General features: G+C 30.7%; 1 pseudogene; it reads right to left on the bottom strand.

The window, feature by feature from the left end:
* Positions 1-13,247: 13,247 nt before the first annotated feature.
* Positions 13,248-15,108, bottom strand: LOC113382168 (annotated as a pseudogene).
* Positions 15,109-15,390: the final 282 nt, after the last annotated feature.

Here is a 15,390-nt window from a genome sequence, read left to right on the forward strand (position 1 = left end):
TGAAATAGTCTGTTATATTTTTCCAATAAATCGTAGATAAGCAGCAATTATCCGAATTTCCGTGTTAGCCAGTGCTTTAAGAAGGGTGGTTTTGAGTTAACTATCACTCCGTTTTCCGAACCGTATACTTCTCGCCGTGCTTTAAAGCTCGGTCCGCGCTCAGCGACGCCCCTACATCATCCCTTCCACCGTCGTTCACAAAGGGTGCTCGCGACATGGAAGAGCTTTCGGGGCGGAGCGTGTTTATTCAAATATAATCACTATTTGTTTATCGGAGCGGAAAATAAGCTCACCGATACAGATAGATCTGATGTAAAGCGGAAAGGGACGGAATGTGAAACTACTACGGTAATAATACAGGAGGATAGTCATGTTTCGCGTACAACTATGTCATACCAAACCAAGTACATATGTCAGATATGCCTGTTTGATGTGCATTGTTGCGTACGTATGAGTATTGATGAAATACATATGGGTATAGGAGTATTATGTAATTAAATGTTACTTATGGCATGGATTGTATTTTTGTGATTCGCTTATTAGGTTTTTTATGACAGTAATACGTAGCATACAACAAAATTTGCATGGATTAAAATTTAATATCTTTTGTTGGAGTTTGGAAATATATTTGAAACATATATACCACTATTCTTAAACTCTACTAGTACAATGGCAACTAGGAGTAAGTGGCATTTTAATTTAAGGCATTCTGCATTACCGATGTGTATAAATAATAGACTTAATCAATAAGAATTGAGTTTTAGCAATGTTGAGATTGTGAATATATAAATTTGATATTTTAACACAGCTTATTATTCTAAACGTTGATGAATTTTTATAATTAAACCACTTTTTGCAGGCTTATGATAGTTCAGGATGTTCGTTAATACCATGAGTACCATACAATTTCAAAAAAAGTTCAAAAATTAATCAGCAAGATTTCCAACATCCACATCTTTCGAAAAGTTTGGAGTTTCTAGAACTGGTTCAAATGTTTTGTCAAAAACGTGGACAAAAAATTGCACTTATTAGCTAATTATAAATAAACTGCTCGGCCCATCGTCTTTATTAAGTTTCAACAAATGATTTTACACTTTTGTGATATTGATAGTGCTTTAATAATATTGACTGGAAAAGTGATATATTTCAAATGTGAAAATTGTGGGTGAATTGACATTCAACAATTGTATAAAACTTTAAATTTTTAGTGAACTGTGATGGCTCAACCAATTCTTCAAGTATAATTATAGTTCAACAAATGGCTTTTAAATTTTGGTATCGGTTGCAGCTGTTTCAGAAAAAAAGTTGAAGAAGAACTCACATTCTGTCTCACATGCTTTTTCTAATATTGTTATCAAATAATTAAGAATGGCTTAATACGTCCGGAAAAGATAAAACAATCGGATTTTCCGGCGAAAATATAAACTTTTTCTTCAGAAAGCATCCTTATCACTTGCTTACAGAAGTGTATCCTCTGCATTTTTAACAATTAATTTACTTAAGTGATATGTTACTCGTATGATAGTGCTCTCAATGTACAAAAATTTGTATCTTCATCCTCAGGAGGTAAGAGAAAATGTTTAATATATAAGAAGAAATATCATACATCACGAAATCAAAAATGAGTTTATTGTGGAAAATACTCATTTTGTTTCTAAATTGTTTATAGTTTACTTTTGTAAATTTTACGTCTCAAAATTCTGCTTTCGTGACTTCAGCTTCTAATTCGCGGTATTTTTTTTCTTTTGCTCAAGTCATCCAAAATTTGAATCCTTTGTCTTATTAGTCCTTTTCAAATATATTTCACAGAATAACAAAATGTTTAATATATATGAATTATATTGTTGATAATTGTATTAATTGAGCAATTCATTTTCTTGTAATCTGCTATAATTCCTAATTGAAATGCATACAAAATCTGTTTTTTTCGGTTGCAGTTCAATTGCAAAGAAGAGTTAAGCCAGGGCAATCCAACAAGGTGGATTATCCGTTCTCGATCGTCCTCTGAGTTACTGCGCTGAACAGCAAATACCCGTTTTACTAAAATGTATGCTAATTGGAATTAAAAAATATTACACTTTGTTAACAGGATCGGATGATGGCTCTTTGACCGGAAAATTAGTATTATCTCTTAAGCGTCTCATTTACAAAGTGCCGCTATGAGAATTTAACTGGTACTTAGATATTGTACTGAAAGAGAAACAAACATAGTAAAAATCGGGGACTTTTGTGGATCGTTTAAATTTTTAAATAGTTTTTAAAAAATATTAATTTCATAAATTCTTTTGTTGGTTTTGCCCCTTTGCGGTGTACCGCCATATTTTAGCTTGAAGTGAAAACGTACTTATAACATGTAATGGCTAAAGAATCTGCTCATAAAATTATTGTTATGCGAAACGTACAATAAGAACAATAAATTGTGCTTTGGATACTAGAATAATTATTTTTAGTAATTATGGAGCATTTAAGAAATGGTTGTCAACTTTAAATTATTAAATCAACTCTAATTTATTTAAGTATTTTTTTCCAAAAAAATTTACCCTATTCGTGACAATCAACAAAAATATAAAAATGTACCAAATGTGTGCATTTAGATTGTTTTTAGTTGCATCATGCTATTTGCATAAGAGTTTCAAACGTGTGCCAACATCTTTATTTGCGTAAGTTGGCGAACTTGCAGATCTTTGAATTTGTCTCGAGGCAAATAAATACAAACTTCAATCAAACTATTTTATTCCATATATGTCACAAAGTTCTGTAAACCAGTATCGTGCGTCTCTATTTGCTTTTGTTAAATACTTCCCGAAAATTTCTAAAATGTTTGCCTTGTCGTCTAATGTCTGTTTGCGCAGCTTCTGTAATGTCGACAACGCGACGAGGATTTTCTGCTCATTTGAAAATTACTACCCTTAAGGCTTTCTGGACTTTGGAGTATCAATGTGTTTCTTTTTATATTGTTATTGCTTTAAAAAATGTTAAGTATGTACTCGTTCAACGGCAATAAAATATCTTCTCGGTAGAATTCTCTTGTACGTAATATTATACCAAAAGAAAATGTTCCTTATTTATGCAAATTTATCACTGTTTCTTATAGTATATAAAAATCACTCATTGAAGCTTATGTTAACTTTTACCACCATTAAATTATATTGTTTACAATTCAGAGTTCTGTTTATAGAATGCTCCGAGCTTTCACTTAATCCTTTAGTATTCTCACAATCAGGCTGTTTCGTTGCTCTAGGGTTGCAGCTTTAGTCTTGCAATTCAAGGTTTCAGTTTAATACCAACTTTGGATAGCCAGCCTTTGGATAATGGATAAAATCTATAAAATTATTGTAATTTTTATTATAAGTGTTCATAAATGTATATACACAATATGTGCATATTAGTCAGTCATATCCTTATATCCAGTACCATTGAAAACTCACAGATTTGCAAATGGCTTCCATTATCTTTGATGTTTTATAAATTAAGAGTTAAAATATGTTTTTAATTAAACATAATGTGATTGTAATAGACAATGAGATCGAGAAAACTTCTTGCAATCAAGCTGATTATTTTCTTTGCAACAAATTTTCTTTAATTTGTTTACCGATAAAGCTTCAAGTATAATAATATTGTGTATAATGAAATTACTATAGCAATGTCTATATAAAATTTCTGATAAATACGACGTATAACTTTTAGAAAAACCTTCGGTATGCTCCATTTTTGCTCTTCTAGTGATTTTTGAGTAGATCTTGATTAAGAATTGAATTAAATATTTGAATATATAGCATTTAAAATTTTATTTTTAAATATTTGATACCATTTGAAATTCAATTTTTCCTAATCCAATAAAAGAACCGCGGTGAAAAGTTATTCCCGGATTGAAACTGAATGTTTGAACAAGAGCGATTCCCAATGGGATTGAAACACAAACAGAATCTGCGGACTCAACTTTGATTGGATTGATTTCTTAAATTCTTAAAAGATTTGTTTTATGTTTTTGTATTTACAGGATATAGAGATATAATTCGTTCCATAAATAGTATTCAATAAATTGTTTAGAATAATGTAGCGAATGTAGCTATGTTGTTTTACAGCCGAGTCTGAAACAAACAAAAACCTATAAATATGAATAAATTTATTATACAACAAATTTAGTTCAATAATTATTGCTAGATCTTCCTTGGGTATATATTCATTGTCTTGAAGCTCATTCGGTAGTCATAGGCAAAAATATTTTTTTCCAAGCAATTGTATCATAACAGTACTACAAAATATATATACTTTGAAATAATATCTATAGAGTCATTTTTAGAAATATTACTATTATGTATTATTCATACCAAAATTCTAAACACATAATAGTTGATAATTTCCAAACTAAACTTTTAATGCATACAATGTGAACAGACAAATAAATTATGTATGCAAAGTCAACATATTTAATCGAATCATTGGAATTCGGAAATTCTATAATATAGTTAATTGTGGCTTATGACTTGTTTAGTAATACATTATTCATTGAATGCTCTGATTTGTTATTAAACATTATACATAGAATTATAATATTAAACGTGCCAATCGATTTATATGTAATTGAACCATATGTAACATATTACAGAGTGGGTTGAAATTGAAAATAACTAATTTTATATCATTTCAGATAAATTTTGTATTAGCGCACTAATCAAATATATAGTTCTAAACATTTTATTTTTGCTAAGTGGTCCTGAGGGGAAACAATATTTTGCTATATCTTGTTGTATTTTTTTAAATGATTCTATTATGTATACTTCTGCTCTATTCTTTATTAAATAAAAAAATGTGTTAATGGCACAAATACATAATAAACTTTTAGGTTTTCGGCAATTTTCACATTTGTCATAATTTAACCATGAAGACATCTTTTGTTATTGATTTACACCCAAATGTTCATAACGCCAAAATAATTGTGACATTACCGAAAAGGTATTTAACGGCATCTGTTTTTGTTAAATTAAGTTTTAATCACATACTATTTCAAATAAATTATAATGATATAATATCAATTGATTTATTTTATGTAGTAGATGTATAATTCATATTCAGCTAATTTAGACATCAGTCCATAGTGATGAGTTTAGGAAAATCATGTTCATCTATTTTTCTATGGAAGTAAAAAAATTAAGTGTAAAATTGCTTTGCAAAACTTATTGATTAGCTTACATATTCACATATATAAATATATATAAGAAAATTAGAAATCTTTTTGATGGATGAAACGAGATATTATATATTCCATTTACATTATCAGCTAAAAGTTCCTTAATTAAATGAGATAGTTATCCAATATTAGCCTCGCAGTATATTCAAACATGCAGGGAACTTCCTCAACGAAAAGCCTTATATTATTCGCGTACTACGGCAATACATTTTCAATTGATATTGTTATCCTCGACGTATATGTTCTAGCTATATCTAATTAATATGACGAGCTAATTAGAATGGAAATATCACATTGGAGATGAGTAACGACAGTTTGCACATTTCTCGTATATTATTTATATTTTAATGATATAATATAATTCGAAATTTGCATGTAAGTAGGTTTTTATATAAAAATAGTTGACTTATATAAATTGATTGATAAGGTAGTTTTCTGGTTTGATTGAATTTATATAACTTGCCTAAAAAACACATATGTATTCTCAGGTGAGAGAAGTTTTAGATCAAGAAGCTAAATGATTAATATTTATTGTTAGGAAAACAATCTTGTTTTATCATCATAATACATTCCTGTCTATAAATATGACATCTAGTAATTTTTTTGATTAATATAAATAGAAAGGGCATATCAGGCCACCCAGTGGTTGTCCTAATATTATTGTTGTTGAACTAAAATAGATTTGATTCAGGTAGTCTTATGAACTAATCAAATTGAACTATACATGTTAGATTAAACATAAATAATCTACTAATCTTATCTAGTATTAAACCTAGAACTAGGTCTACATTATTTCTAGACCTTAAGAACCTTATTGTGCTAACTGAATAAGTTTTGTTCTCTTCAGTCTGTATTCGAAAGTTTAGTTGTCAGAATTAAGAATTAAGAAAGGTTAGTGTCATATAATTTGGCTGCAAAGTTCGTTGCTATGATTGTCAATATTTTGTTTGTGGACGTCCCCAAATTGTTGGGCTGAATTTTCTCCTTACGTCGTACTTTTAGAAGGTAACCCAACGGTTGATCCATTTAGAATTTAGTCCTATTATTAAAATTTATCTAATATGACTGACTTATTATTCAATTTGGTGCAGCTATGCCCAGGAATGCATATTTTCACTTAGAAACCTATTTCAGATCTATATATTTGGGTTGTTCGTTACGGGATTAAACCCGCGACACGCCTGATTGCAAATCTACTATTGAAAATGACAAATGTAGCCAAATATAACAGATTGATGACAATACTATTGCAAATCGATAGCTATTTTTTAATTCACTAAAAATATTTCCACCTTTAGCTTAATATGTGAAAATTATGCATAAGCAAGAGTTTATGTTTTAACAGTTTTAACTTTATTTAATCCCGGACAATTTTTTTTGTACTACTAAATTGCATAAAATATTGCAATAAATATTTAGTTTTTTTTAGCCGAATTATTCGAGCAAATTGATTTTTTATAACTATTCGAACAGTCTTAAATATGATATTTTGAAAAAATGATTATTCGAGAATGGGCTTTATAAAATCACAGTTTTTGTATAAACCCTTGCATTACTAAGCATTTTTCTCCTTCATTTATTTATTATTTTGTGCCGTTTTTTATTTCTTATTTCCTCACTTTTTCTTTGGCAACTAGCCATCAATTTTGCTCAAGTCTCATGATCTAAACGTATTATTTCACTGGAATCTTCTTCAAAGATAGATTGTTCTTCAAGATGAAGCACTAATAGATTGTTGTTAATAGAATTCTTTTTCCGTCGAAGTCTTTTTTCTATTACAAATAGCCAAACTTATTCTAATAGCTTAAGATTTGAATGTCAGAATTTTGATTAATATGTTTATTTATGAATCTGTTATATCAATGTACGAGATATGTATCTTGACTGATACTTGTGCACAGAACTAGTTCTAATTAACTTAACAATATAATAATGAAATTAATATAATAATTAATAGTAACAATATAATAATTAATAGAAAGCCGAGAGTAAAAGCTGAATATACACCACCATCAATACTTAAAGACCGAAAGCCTCTCTTAGTGATATATACTTTTTTGATAAGACAATAGGGTAGAGCGGAGCTTAAAGATCATATTTGTTTGTTCGATATGTGTTACTTGTTTTGATGTAGTTGGTTTGGTCTTCACAATAAAATTGCCCCCGTCTTACCCTTCTATGGTCTAAAAGTAGAATCGAATTATCTAAATAATTCTGAATATTCCATTAATATGTGTTCATACTTTAAAACTAAAATTAATAAATAATAAATATCTCAAAACATCAGTGATATATGGTTTTAATAAAATATAATCGATAAAAATCAAATAATAATATTAAATTAATAACCTTATTACATAAATTGTATCATTTTACGAGTATGGAACATCCGCAGTCTGCAGTTCAGATTTCAACCCTTTGCCCTCGATCTATCTTTAAATCTGCGACAGATCATAAAGAGACAACGGATATCAGTACATCGCATCGCGTCGCATCCTTTACGCGTCAGGTGGGGTAGAGTTCCGCCCGCTCAAATCGGATCCGGAAGCGGTAGTGGGCGACAGAGTGCCGTCATTGGTCGGCCTGGGCGTGCTGGGGAGCCTGTCTCCCGAGCGGGTAATTCAAACTTCGTTTGTAGTATGATATATAATATGTATGAGAATGAATGTAGTAGTACAGAACTAGAGATACATCAAACATTTTTAAATCATGTCATATTATATTGATTCAGCAGCGTGCTCTCTCGCCTCACGCGGATACCGAACCCGCCTTGTACGGCATATCTGCGATATTGTATTCATGTATATTTTGCATACCATGTGCATACCGGTATCAGTAAAAAAGAAGGGGCCGTAGGGCAAGTTATAGTAATCGCAAAAAAATCAAAAATGAAAATTTTTATATATCTTTACGTTTCAGAGGTTTCTGAACATTTTGGCATACCTTAGAAAAAATGGATGTATGTGTGTGTGTGTATGTATGTATGTGTGTGTATATATGGCGGATACAAATTTTCGTCGACGATTTCGGGAACACGGATCAACCGATTTGAATAATTCAAAAAACATTCGATTCGTATTGATAAGGAGACGTGCTGATTAGTTTTTGGCGATGGCAGGTCTAGCCGTTCCGAAGATACGGGGCAAAAAATGCCGAAAACGGTAACTAAGTTTTTAGAGAGCATCCGATTTGAATAATTCAAAAAACATTTCACTTGTATTGACAAGATGAAGAATCGATAAAATTTTCATAAAAGTAGGTCTAGCGGTTTCGGAGATATGGAGGAAAAAGTAAAAAAAATGAGCCATTTGGCGGTCAAAAATGATCATTAGACATATGCACATCAAATTATCAGATATTTTATAGAGATTTTAACAATAAGTATACATTTTGTTAACATTCCTATGGGTTCCGTACCAATGCTTATGCGTTAGACAGCGACGCGGCGCTTACGCGCTTTATATTTTGTCCGTATGCAGTTAAAGCATTACGATTGCTTTGAAAAAAAAAATCAGATCTTCCAAAATATGTCAAAACAAAGAAAACATTTTTTGTTTCAAAAAAAAAGTAATTTTTTGTCAAATTTATAGTTTCTCAAAAATCTTATTTTTATGAAGTAAAATTTTTTAAAAAATGTCAATCATTTTTAAAAAAATAATAATTTTTGGTACGGTAAGTTGCAGCAATTTGCCTTAAGGCACGATGCTTTAATTGCCTTAAGACAGAATTCCACTTACAGCTAGTTCCATTCTACTTTTAGACCATAGAAGGGTAGGACGGGGGTAATTTTATTGTGAAGACCAAACCAACTGCATCAAAACAAGTAAAAGTAACAATATGGAACAAACAAATATGATCTTTAAGCTCCGCTCTACCCTATTGTCTTATTAAAAAAGTATATATCACTACGAGAGGCTTTAGGTCTTTAAGTATTGATGGTGGTGTATATTCAGCTTTTTCTTTCAGCTTTCTTTTAATTCTATCAGAAATATCTCTGTTTTGTGGTACGTCTATGGCTACTGCTAATATATATGAAGCGTTTTACAGGCTAGATATCCTCTGCATTCGTTACATGAATTTTCTAATGACCGGCACTACTTCTTTTTAAATAGTTCGTGTGCTTCATCGTGCATTTTTATCATTTAACTAAATAGCGCACTCCAAAAATTATAAATCTTTTTTCAAATGCCTTCAAAATTCTTAAGGTTTACCTTCTTGGCTATTACTTAGCTTTAATCAGGATACTCTAATATAAGTATTATGTTAATCCGTTTTCAAAAGTCTTAGGCAGATATTCACCTCTAGCTATTGATCTTAATGCATCCCATTTAAGAAGCCAAGAGAAAGCAAAAAAAAATAATTTAAAGTAATTCAAATCATGTTAAACAATTAAAAAATGCATTTCTGAGGAAACACTTATAACCGATACTTGTTTCTTTTTTGTCGATATTCATTACTCGTTCAAATTTGTAATCGTATTATGAAAAAGTCGTTAAACCTTTAAGAGGATTATGGGTTATTATTTGCTATGGGTATGATACTTCGATACTGAATTACAACTTATGGTTAAAAATTATAATTGTAATTAAAATTTAAATTCTAATATTTTTAATACATTCGTGTTAAGTATATAATCATGTTATTTGAAAATATTAATCTTTAAAATGATTATCATCCACTTTGAATAGTTTTAAAATTAACATTTAAATCAAATAAAATTCTGAACCGATTATGATTGTACGATTTATATGTATTCCCAGTTACTGTATAGTAGTATAGTAGAGCATTAAAATGTAAAAAACTATTGCAAATTATTCAATTCTATGGATTAATTCGTAATTTAATTTATTTTAAAATACACAAGGCGACTTGTTCGTGAAAACATGAACTTTCTCTTCGGGAAGTTAAGAAATTGTTAAAATATTTTATTTAATCACAATATTATAATATTATAAAGTTTTATAATAGATAATTTTTGCTCTTTCTAGTCTTCGAAGTAAACCAATAAAAAATGTAATTCAGTATATTATTTACCAACATAATGTGCGAGAAATATTCAATACTATTTGATATAAACTGGGGCTTTTTAATTGGAAAATCAAGCATTTATCATTTAAATTCTTATTGAATCTATATCCTGATTCGTGGGAACATAGTAATAGCTTTAGTGGATTGATTTCTATATCAGCCTTCCTATCTATAGTCAAGTGTTTGACATCGACACCACACACCCCAACTTTAGCGCTTCCTCTGCTTCCACTAGAAAACTAGGCAGGGATAGAATACCATGGTAGAGATGTTAAAAAAAAACATTTTCAATGAGTATAAGTTTTGTTCACGATATATGTTCCTAGTCAGCTTTCCAAAGTTTTGTTTGTGTGCTTACGAGTCCTGCACTTTCAATTCCCTATATTTTTTATTTTGCTCAAGATGCATTCTTTTTTGCCCTTTTACTTTTAGTCCTGCTTGATCTATTTGTTGTTGCATTCAAATGCTCATTAATGGAAAGTTTATACTTGTCCTGTAGAATATATTTCTCATACATATTTGCAAGCGGCATTGCCATGTTTTAATGGTTAGGGCTATGGGCTTGCATTCAAAGGTTTCAGATTGGATATCTGCTTTGGAATGCCTGTAGAGCAATAGTGATATTTGTTTTTTTTACTTGAAAATATAGATGGCAATATATTTTCAAGAGCAAATGGCATATTACCCGGATTGCTGAACGGTTGAGTTGCCATCTATAAAGCCACGACATTAAGAAATCATTACAATGGCTCATATGTCACTTTAAGTTCTAACTGCTGTTAATTTAATAACAAAAATAAACATTCTCAAAAAGTTCAGTTGTTCCTTTATATCAAAAAGCTGACAAGCTGATAAAAATGTTAATTATTTAATGTAACCAACTTCATCGTAAAGAAAATAATTTTTAACTAGTGGGGCGCATGACATCGTGCCTTAAGGCAATTTGCTGGAACTTCCCGTGCCAAAAATTATTATTTTTTTAAAAAGATTAACATTGTTGAAAAAAAATTACTTCGAACAAATTAGATTTTTGAGAAACTATAAATTTGACAAAAAATTACTTTTTTTTTAAAAAAAATTTTTCTTTATTTTGACATATTTTGGAAATTCTGAACTTTTTTTCAAAGCAATCGTACTGCTTTAACTGCATAGAGACGAAAAGTCAAAGCGCATAAGCGCCCCGTCGCCGTCTAACGGATAAACATTGGTACGGAACCCAGAAGAATGTAAACAAAATTTATACTTATTATTAAAATCTCTGTAAAATATCTGATAATTTGATGTGCATATGTCTAATGATCATTTTTGGCCGCCAAATGACATTTTTTTTACTTTTTTCACTAGATCTCCGAAACCGCTAGACCTGCCTTCATGAAAATTTGATCAATTCTTCATCTTGTCAATACAAGTAAAATGCTTTTTGAATTATTAAAATCGGACGCTCCGCTCTCTTAAAAACCGAGTTACTATTTTTGGCACTTTTTACCCCGTATCTTTGAAATGGCTAGACCTGCCTTCGTCAAAAACTAATCAGCACGTCTCCTTATCAATTTGAATCGAATGTTTTTTGAATTATTCAAATCGCTTCATCCGTTTTCCCGAAATCGTCGACGAAAATTTGTATCCGCACACACACACACATCCATTTTTTCTAAGGTATGCCAAAATGTTCAGAAGGTTTTGAAACGTGAAGATATATAAAAATTTTCATTTTCGATTTTTTTGCGATTACTATAACTTGCCATACGGGAAGTTAATTAATTTACATTTTACAAAAAGAAAACCCCATGCAACTACATTATGTCTTCTTAACTTAACAAAATCGGTCGGCACATAAATCATTTAAAAATAATTATTAATAGATTTTCTTCTGGTTTTTCAATCCTGGCTTTTACGTGTCGTCCAAACATTTCCACTGTGGCCACCCCTCGCCTTCTATATCGTGAGTTTATTTCTTCTATCTCGGCTTTATCGCAGCAAGCGTTGGGTCCGTATCAAGCGCAAAAGCGAGCCATTTATATTATAATTTCCATTGTGCGAAGGCGAAAGCACATAAAGGGACACTGGCGCCCGAGAAAAGCACATTTAATGAAGTGACTTGATGGAGTGTTGTCTGCAGATGAAAGATGATTACACCTCTCGTTGATATTTTGAGAGGGTTTTTGTGCTTTTGACTTTACTGCCGCGTAGGTGTTGTTTCTCGGCACAAAACACAATACCGGGAAAGATGTTTGCTAATTGAATGTCTTGTAATATGCCTTGCTGAACACGGACATTATTCGTATTATAAACAGATTTTTCTAGATTTTTCAAACCGTAGTCATTCTTTTCTCAAACCATCTAAAAGATATTTTATAAATAAAAATAATCTAATAAAGACAATTATGAAACAGATTTTTTGTCCTATATGCAAAAATATGAAAGTTGATTAAAATTCAATTTAGTAAGTGCATTGGGTAGAGGAATGCCAATATTATCTTCTATACGGTTTTGTTCACGATAAGAAATGTGGGAAATTAGAAAATATCTCAGTTTTATTAACAGTATGAACAAATATACCGAAAAAGTAAACTTTGAAGATTTTTTAAAATCTTCTTCAAAGTAATGTTAACCTGAACTCAAAATTGTTTTAAATAAAATTCTTTAAACTATATATTTTTACAAAAAAACTGAGTTTTTAGTGTTATTACTTTGTTTAACTTAATTATTTTGATTTTGTTTTACCTTCAAGCTTTAAGTTTATTCAGTGTTCAGCTGGCGACTTCATTAGCTCTACCAAAACTTCTTGTTTTTTATAAAAATGCACTATTTTATATATTATCATATTGTAACCTCATATTAAATTGTATATGTTTACAACGTTTCTGCTAATTAATATGTAGTTAGTTCTTAATTTTATAAATTTTGGTATGTTCGATAACCATACGAATAAATTAAAAGCATAATATTGTTTCAACAGGGTTTTATTTGCCTAAGCACGAAAACATAAAATAAAAAATAACAAATCGAAACTTGAACATTGAGTGCACTAATGCTTCTTTCCACCTTCATGGAAACCGTATTCCTTTCCTCCGGAGCCGCCACCCTTTTTACCATGGTCTTCATGATGGGCATAGTGGGACTCGTGTCCGTGTTGGCCTTTGTATCCTTTGTGATCTTCGTCGTGATGTCCTTTGTCATGATGGCCTTTCTTTCCATGTTTGTCCTGTTTGAAAGCGGACTCATGATGGTCACCCTTTTTGTGGTCGCCACCTTTCTTGGAGTGATGTGAGTGGAAATCGCCGTGTTTGCTGTGGTGTCCACCTTTGTGGGCATCGTCGTAGAATTTATGTTCCTTATGATATTCATCCTTGTGGGACTTGTGGTGATATCCTGTGGTCTTCTGTCCTTTTTTGTGACCTTTCTTTCACCGAATTTACCTCCTTTGTGACCCTTGGCGGCTTCGTGATGCTCACCGTAATGATCTTCGTCATCGTGATGTTTGTGTTCATGGCCTTTATGGTCGCTATAGTAACCAGAGTCGTGCTCCTTACCATGTTTGCCATGCTCACCTGAAATAATATACATTATTTAATATTTGTAGATCGATATCATATTGAAGTCCTATATTTTATTAACAATAAATTCTGTTTTTGACCTACTGATAAATAATAAGTTTAACTGCACATATATGCAAGTGAAAAATTTCAATTACTTACTGGATTAATTCATTTAAGATTTGGCAATACAGTAATGTCAACTCTATTAAAATTACAGAATTTGGTAGTGCAATCTGAATATTGTTACCAATCAATAAAAAAATTATATGCCGACAATAATGTTTCTTACTGAAATGTTACCTTTATCAAAATGGTGATCACTCTTGTACCCCTTATCGCCCTTTCACCACCTGATGAGTGATGATCACCATGTTCTTCATGGCCACCACCAGACTCATGATGGCGTAGACTTATGATGAGAAGCGGAAACCACCAAATCGCCAGATTCGCGCGAAAACTCCCAAGCCAGACAGGCCGCCAAAAGGCATGTGGCTGCCACCAATTGCCACATATGTATGCCCCTCATTTTCAAGCCTGGGAGACAACGAACAATAATAAACAGTTAATAATAATTATAAAAATAAATAAATTTGATAGTAGCAATAAATTTTAATTGAATTTTTATAGAAGCAATAAATATTAATTGAATTTTGGTAGAATCAATAAGTTTTAGTTGCAAATGTGTTGTAAAATTTTTGTTGTAATGTTTTGGAAATAACGGGTTTTTTTGTTTTATTAAATAGATTTTAGTTTATCTAAATATTAATAAAAATTTAATATTCAAATAAATCTTATACTATGAAACCAAAGTTTGATTTACAATTCGATGATGATCTATATTAAGTTTTTTTTAATCAACAAATTCAAATTATTTTATTAGATCAAAATAAGTTCAAAGGTTTATCAAATTTTTAAATATTAAGGAGGGGGTGTAAGTTTGATGTATGCTTCATATTTTGACACAATGTTTTATTTTATTTTAATTTATATCACATGTCGAAAACTATGACAACTCATAACTATTAAACACGTTATTTTGTTGCTACAATAACTGTTAAAACATCCATAAATGTGAATTGTTTTATGTATTAAATAAATAATCCAGCTGTGATCAGTTTGGCATCACTTGAGAAACTACTTAATTTATTGGATGAGTCTCATCACAAGATATTTATGTATTCCATGGCACTCAAAACTTAGAATATTTCTTGGCACAAGCAAATATTTCGAAGTGTAAATATAATTATAGATCACTGTTTCTTTCCTGCACACAAATATAGACTTACTTCTTTGTGACTTTTCAATCAGTGCTCGGTTGTCGAGTCACAGTGTACTGATTTACCTTTGCCAATTCGTCGATATTTATACTACGGAATTCTTCCATTTACTATAATAATGGGTCGATGTGGTAACAGACACCGATTGTATCATATTGTTTCGTTTTAGTAAACTTTTTTGTCTCTGATATAATTTCACTGCTAGTTTCCGCTTCAATAGTTCCGAAACAGTGAAATCATATCAAAGTGTTGTCTAACGCAAGCGCAAAATCTGTAACGACGGGACATTTAAGGGACATTTTAGCGATTTATATTTTCCAATCGCTTTGTTTCGGTGGTGTAATGTTACTTTTAT

This window comes from Ctenocephalides felis, unplaced genomic scaffold, assembly GCF_003426905.1.
Source record: "Ctenocephalides felis isolate EL2017-DRISC unplaced genomic scaffold, ASM342690v1 CF-g0.4_SCAFFOLD_03341, whole genome shotgun sequence".
NCBI lineage: Eukaryota > Metazoa > Arthropoda > Insecta > Siphonaptera > Pulicidae > Ctenocephalides > Ctenocephalides felis.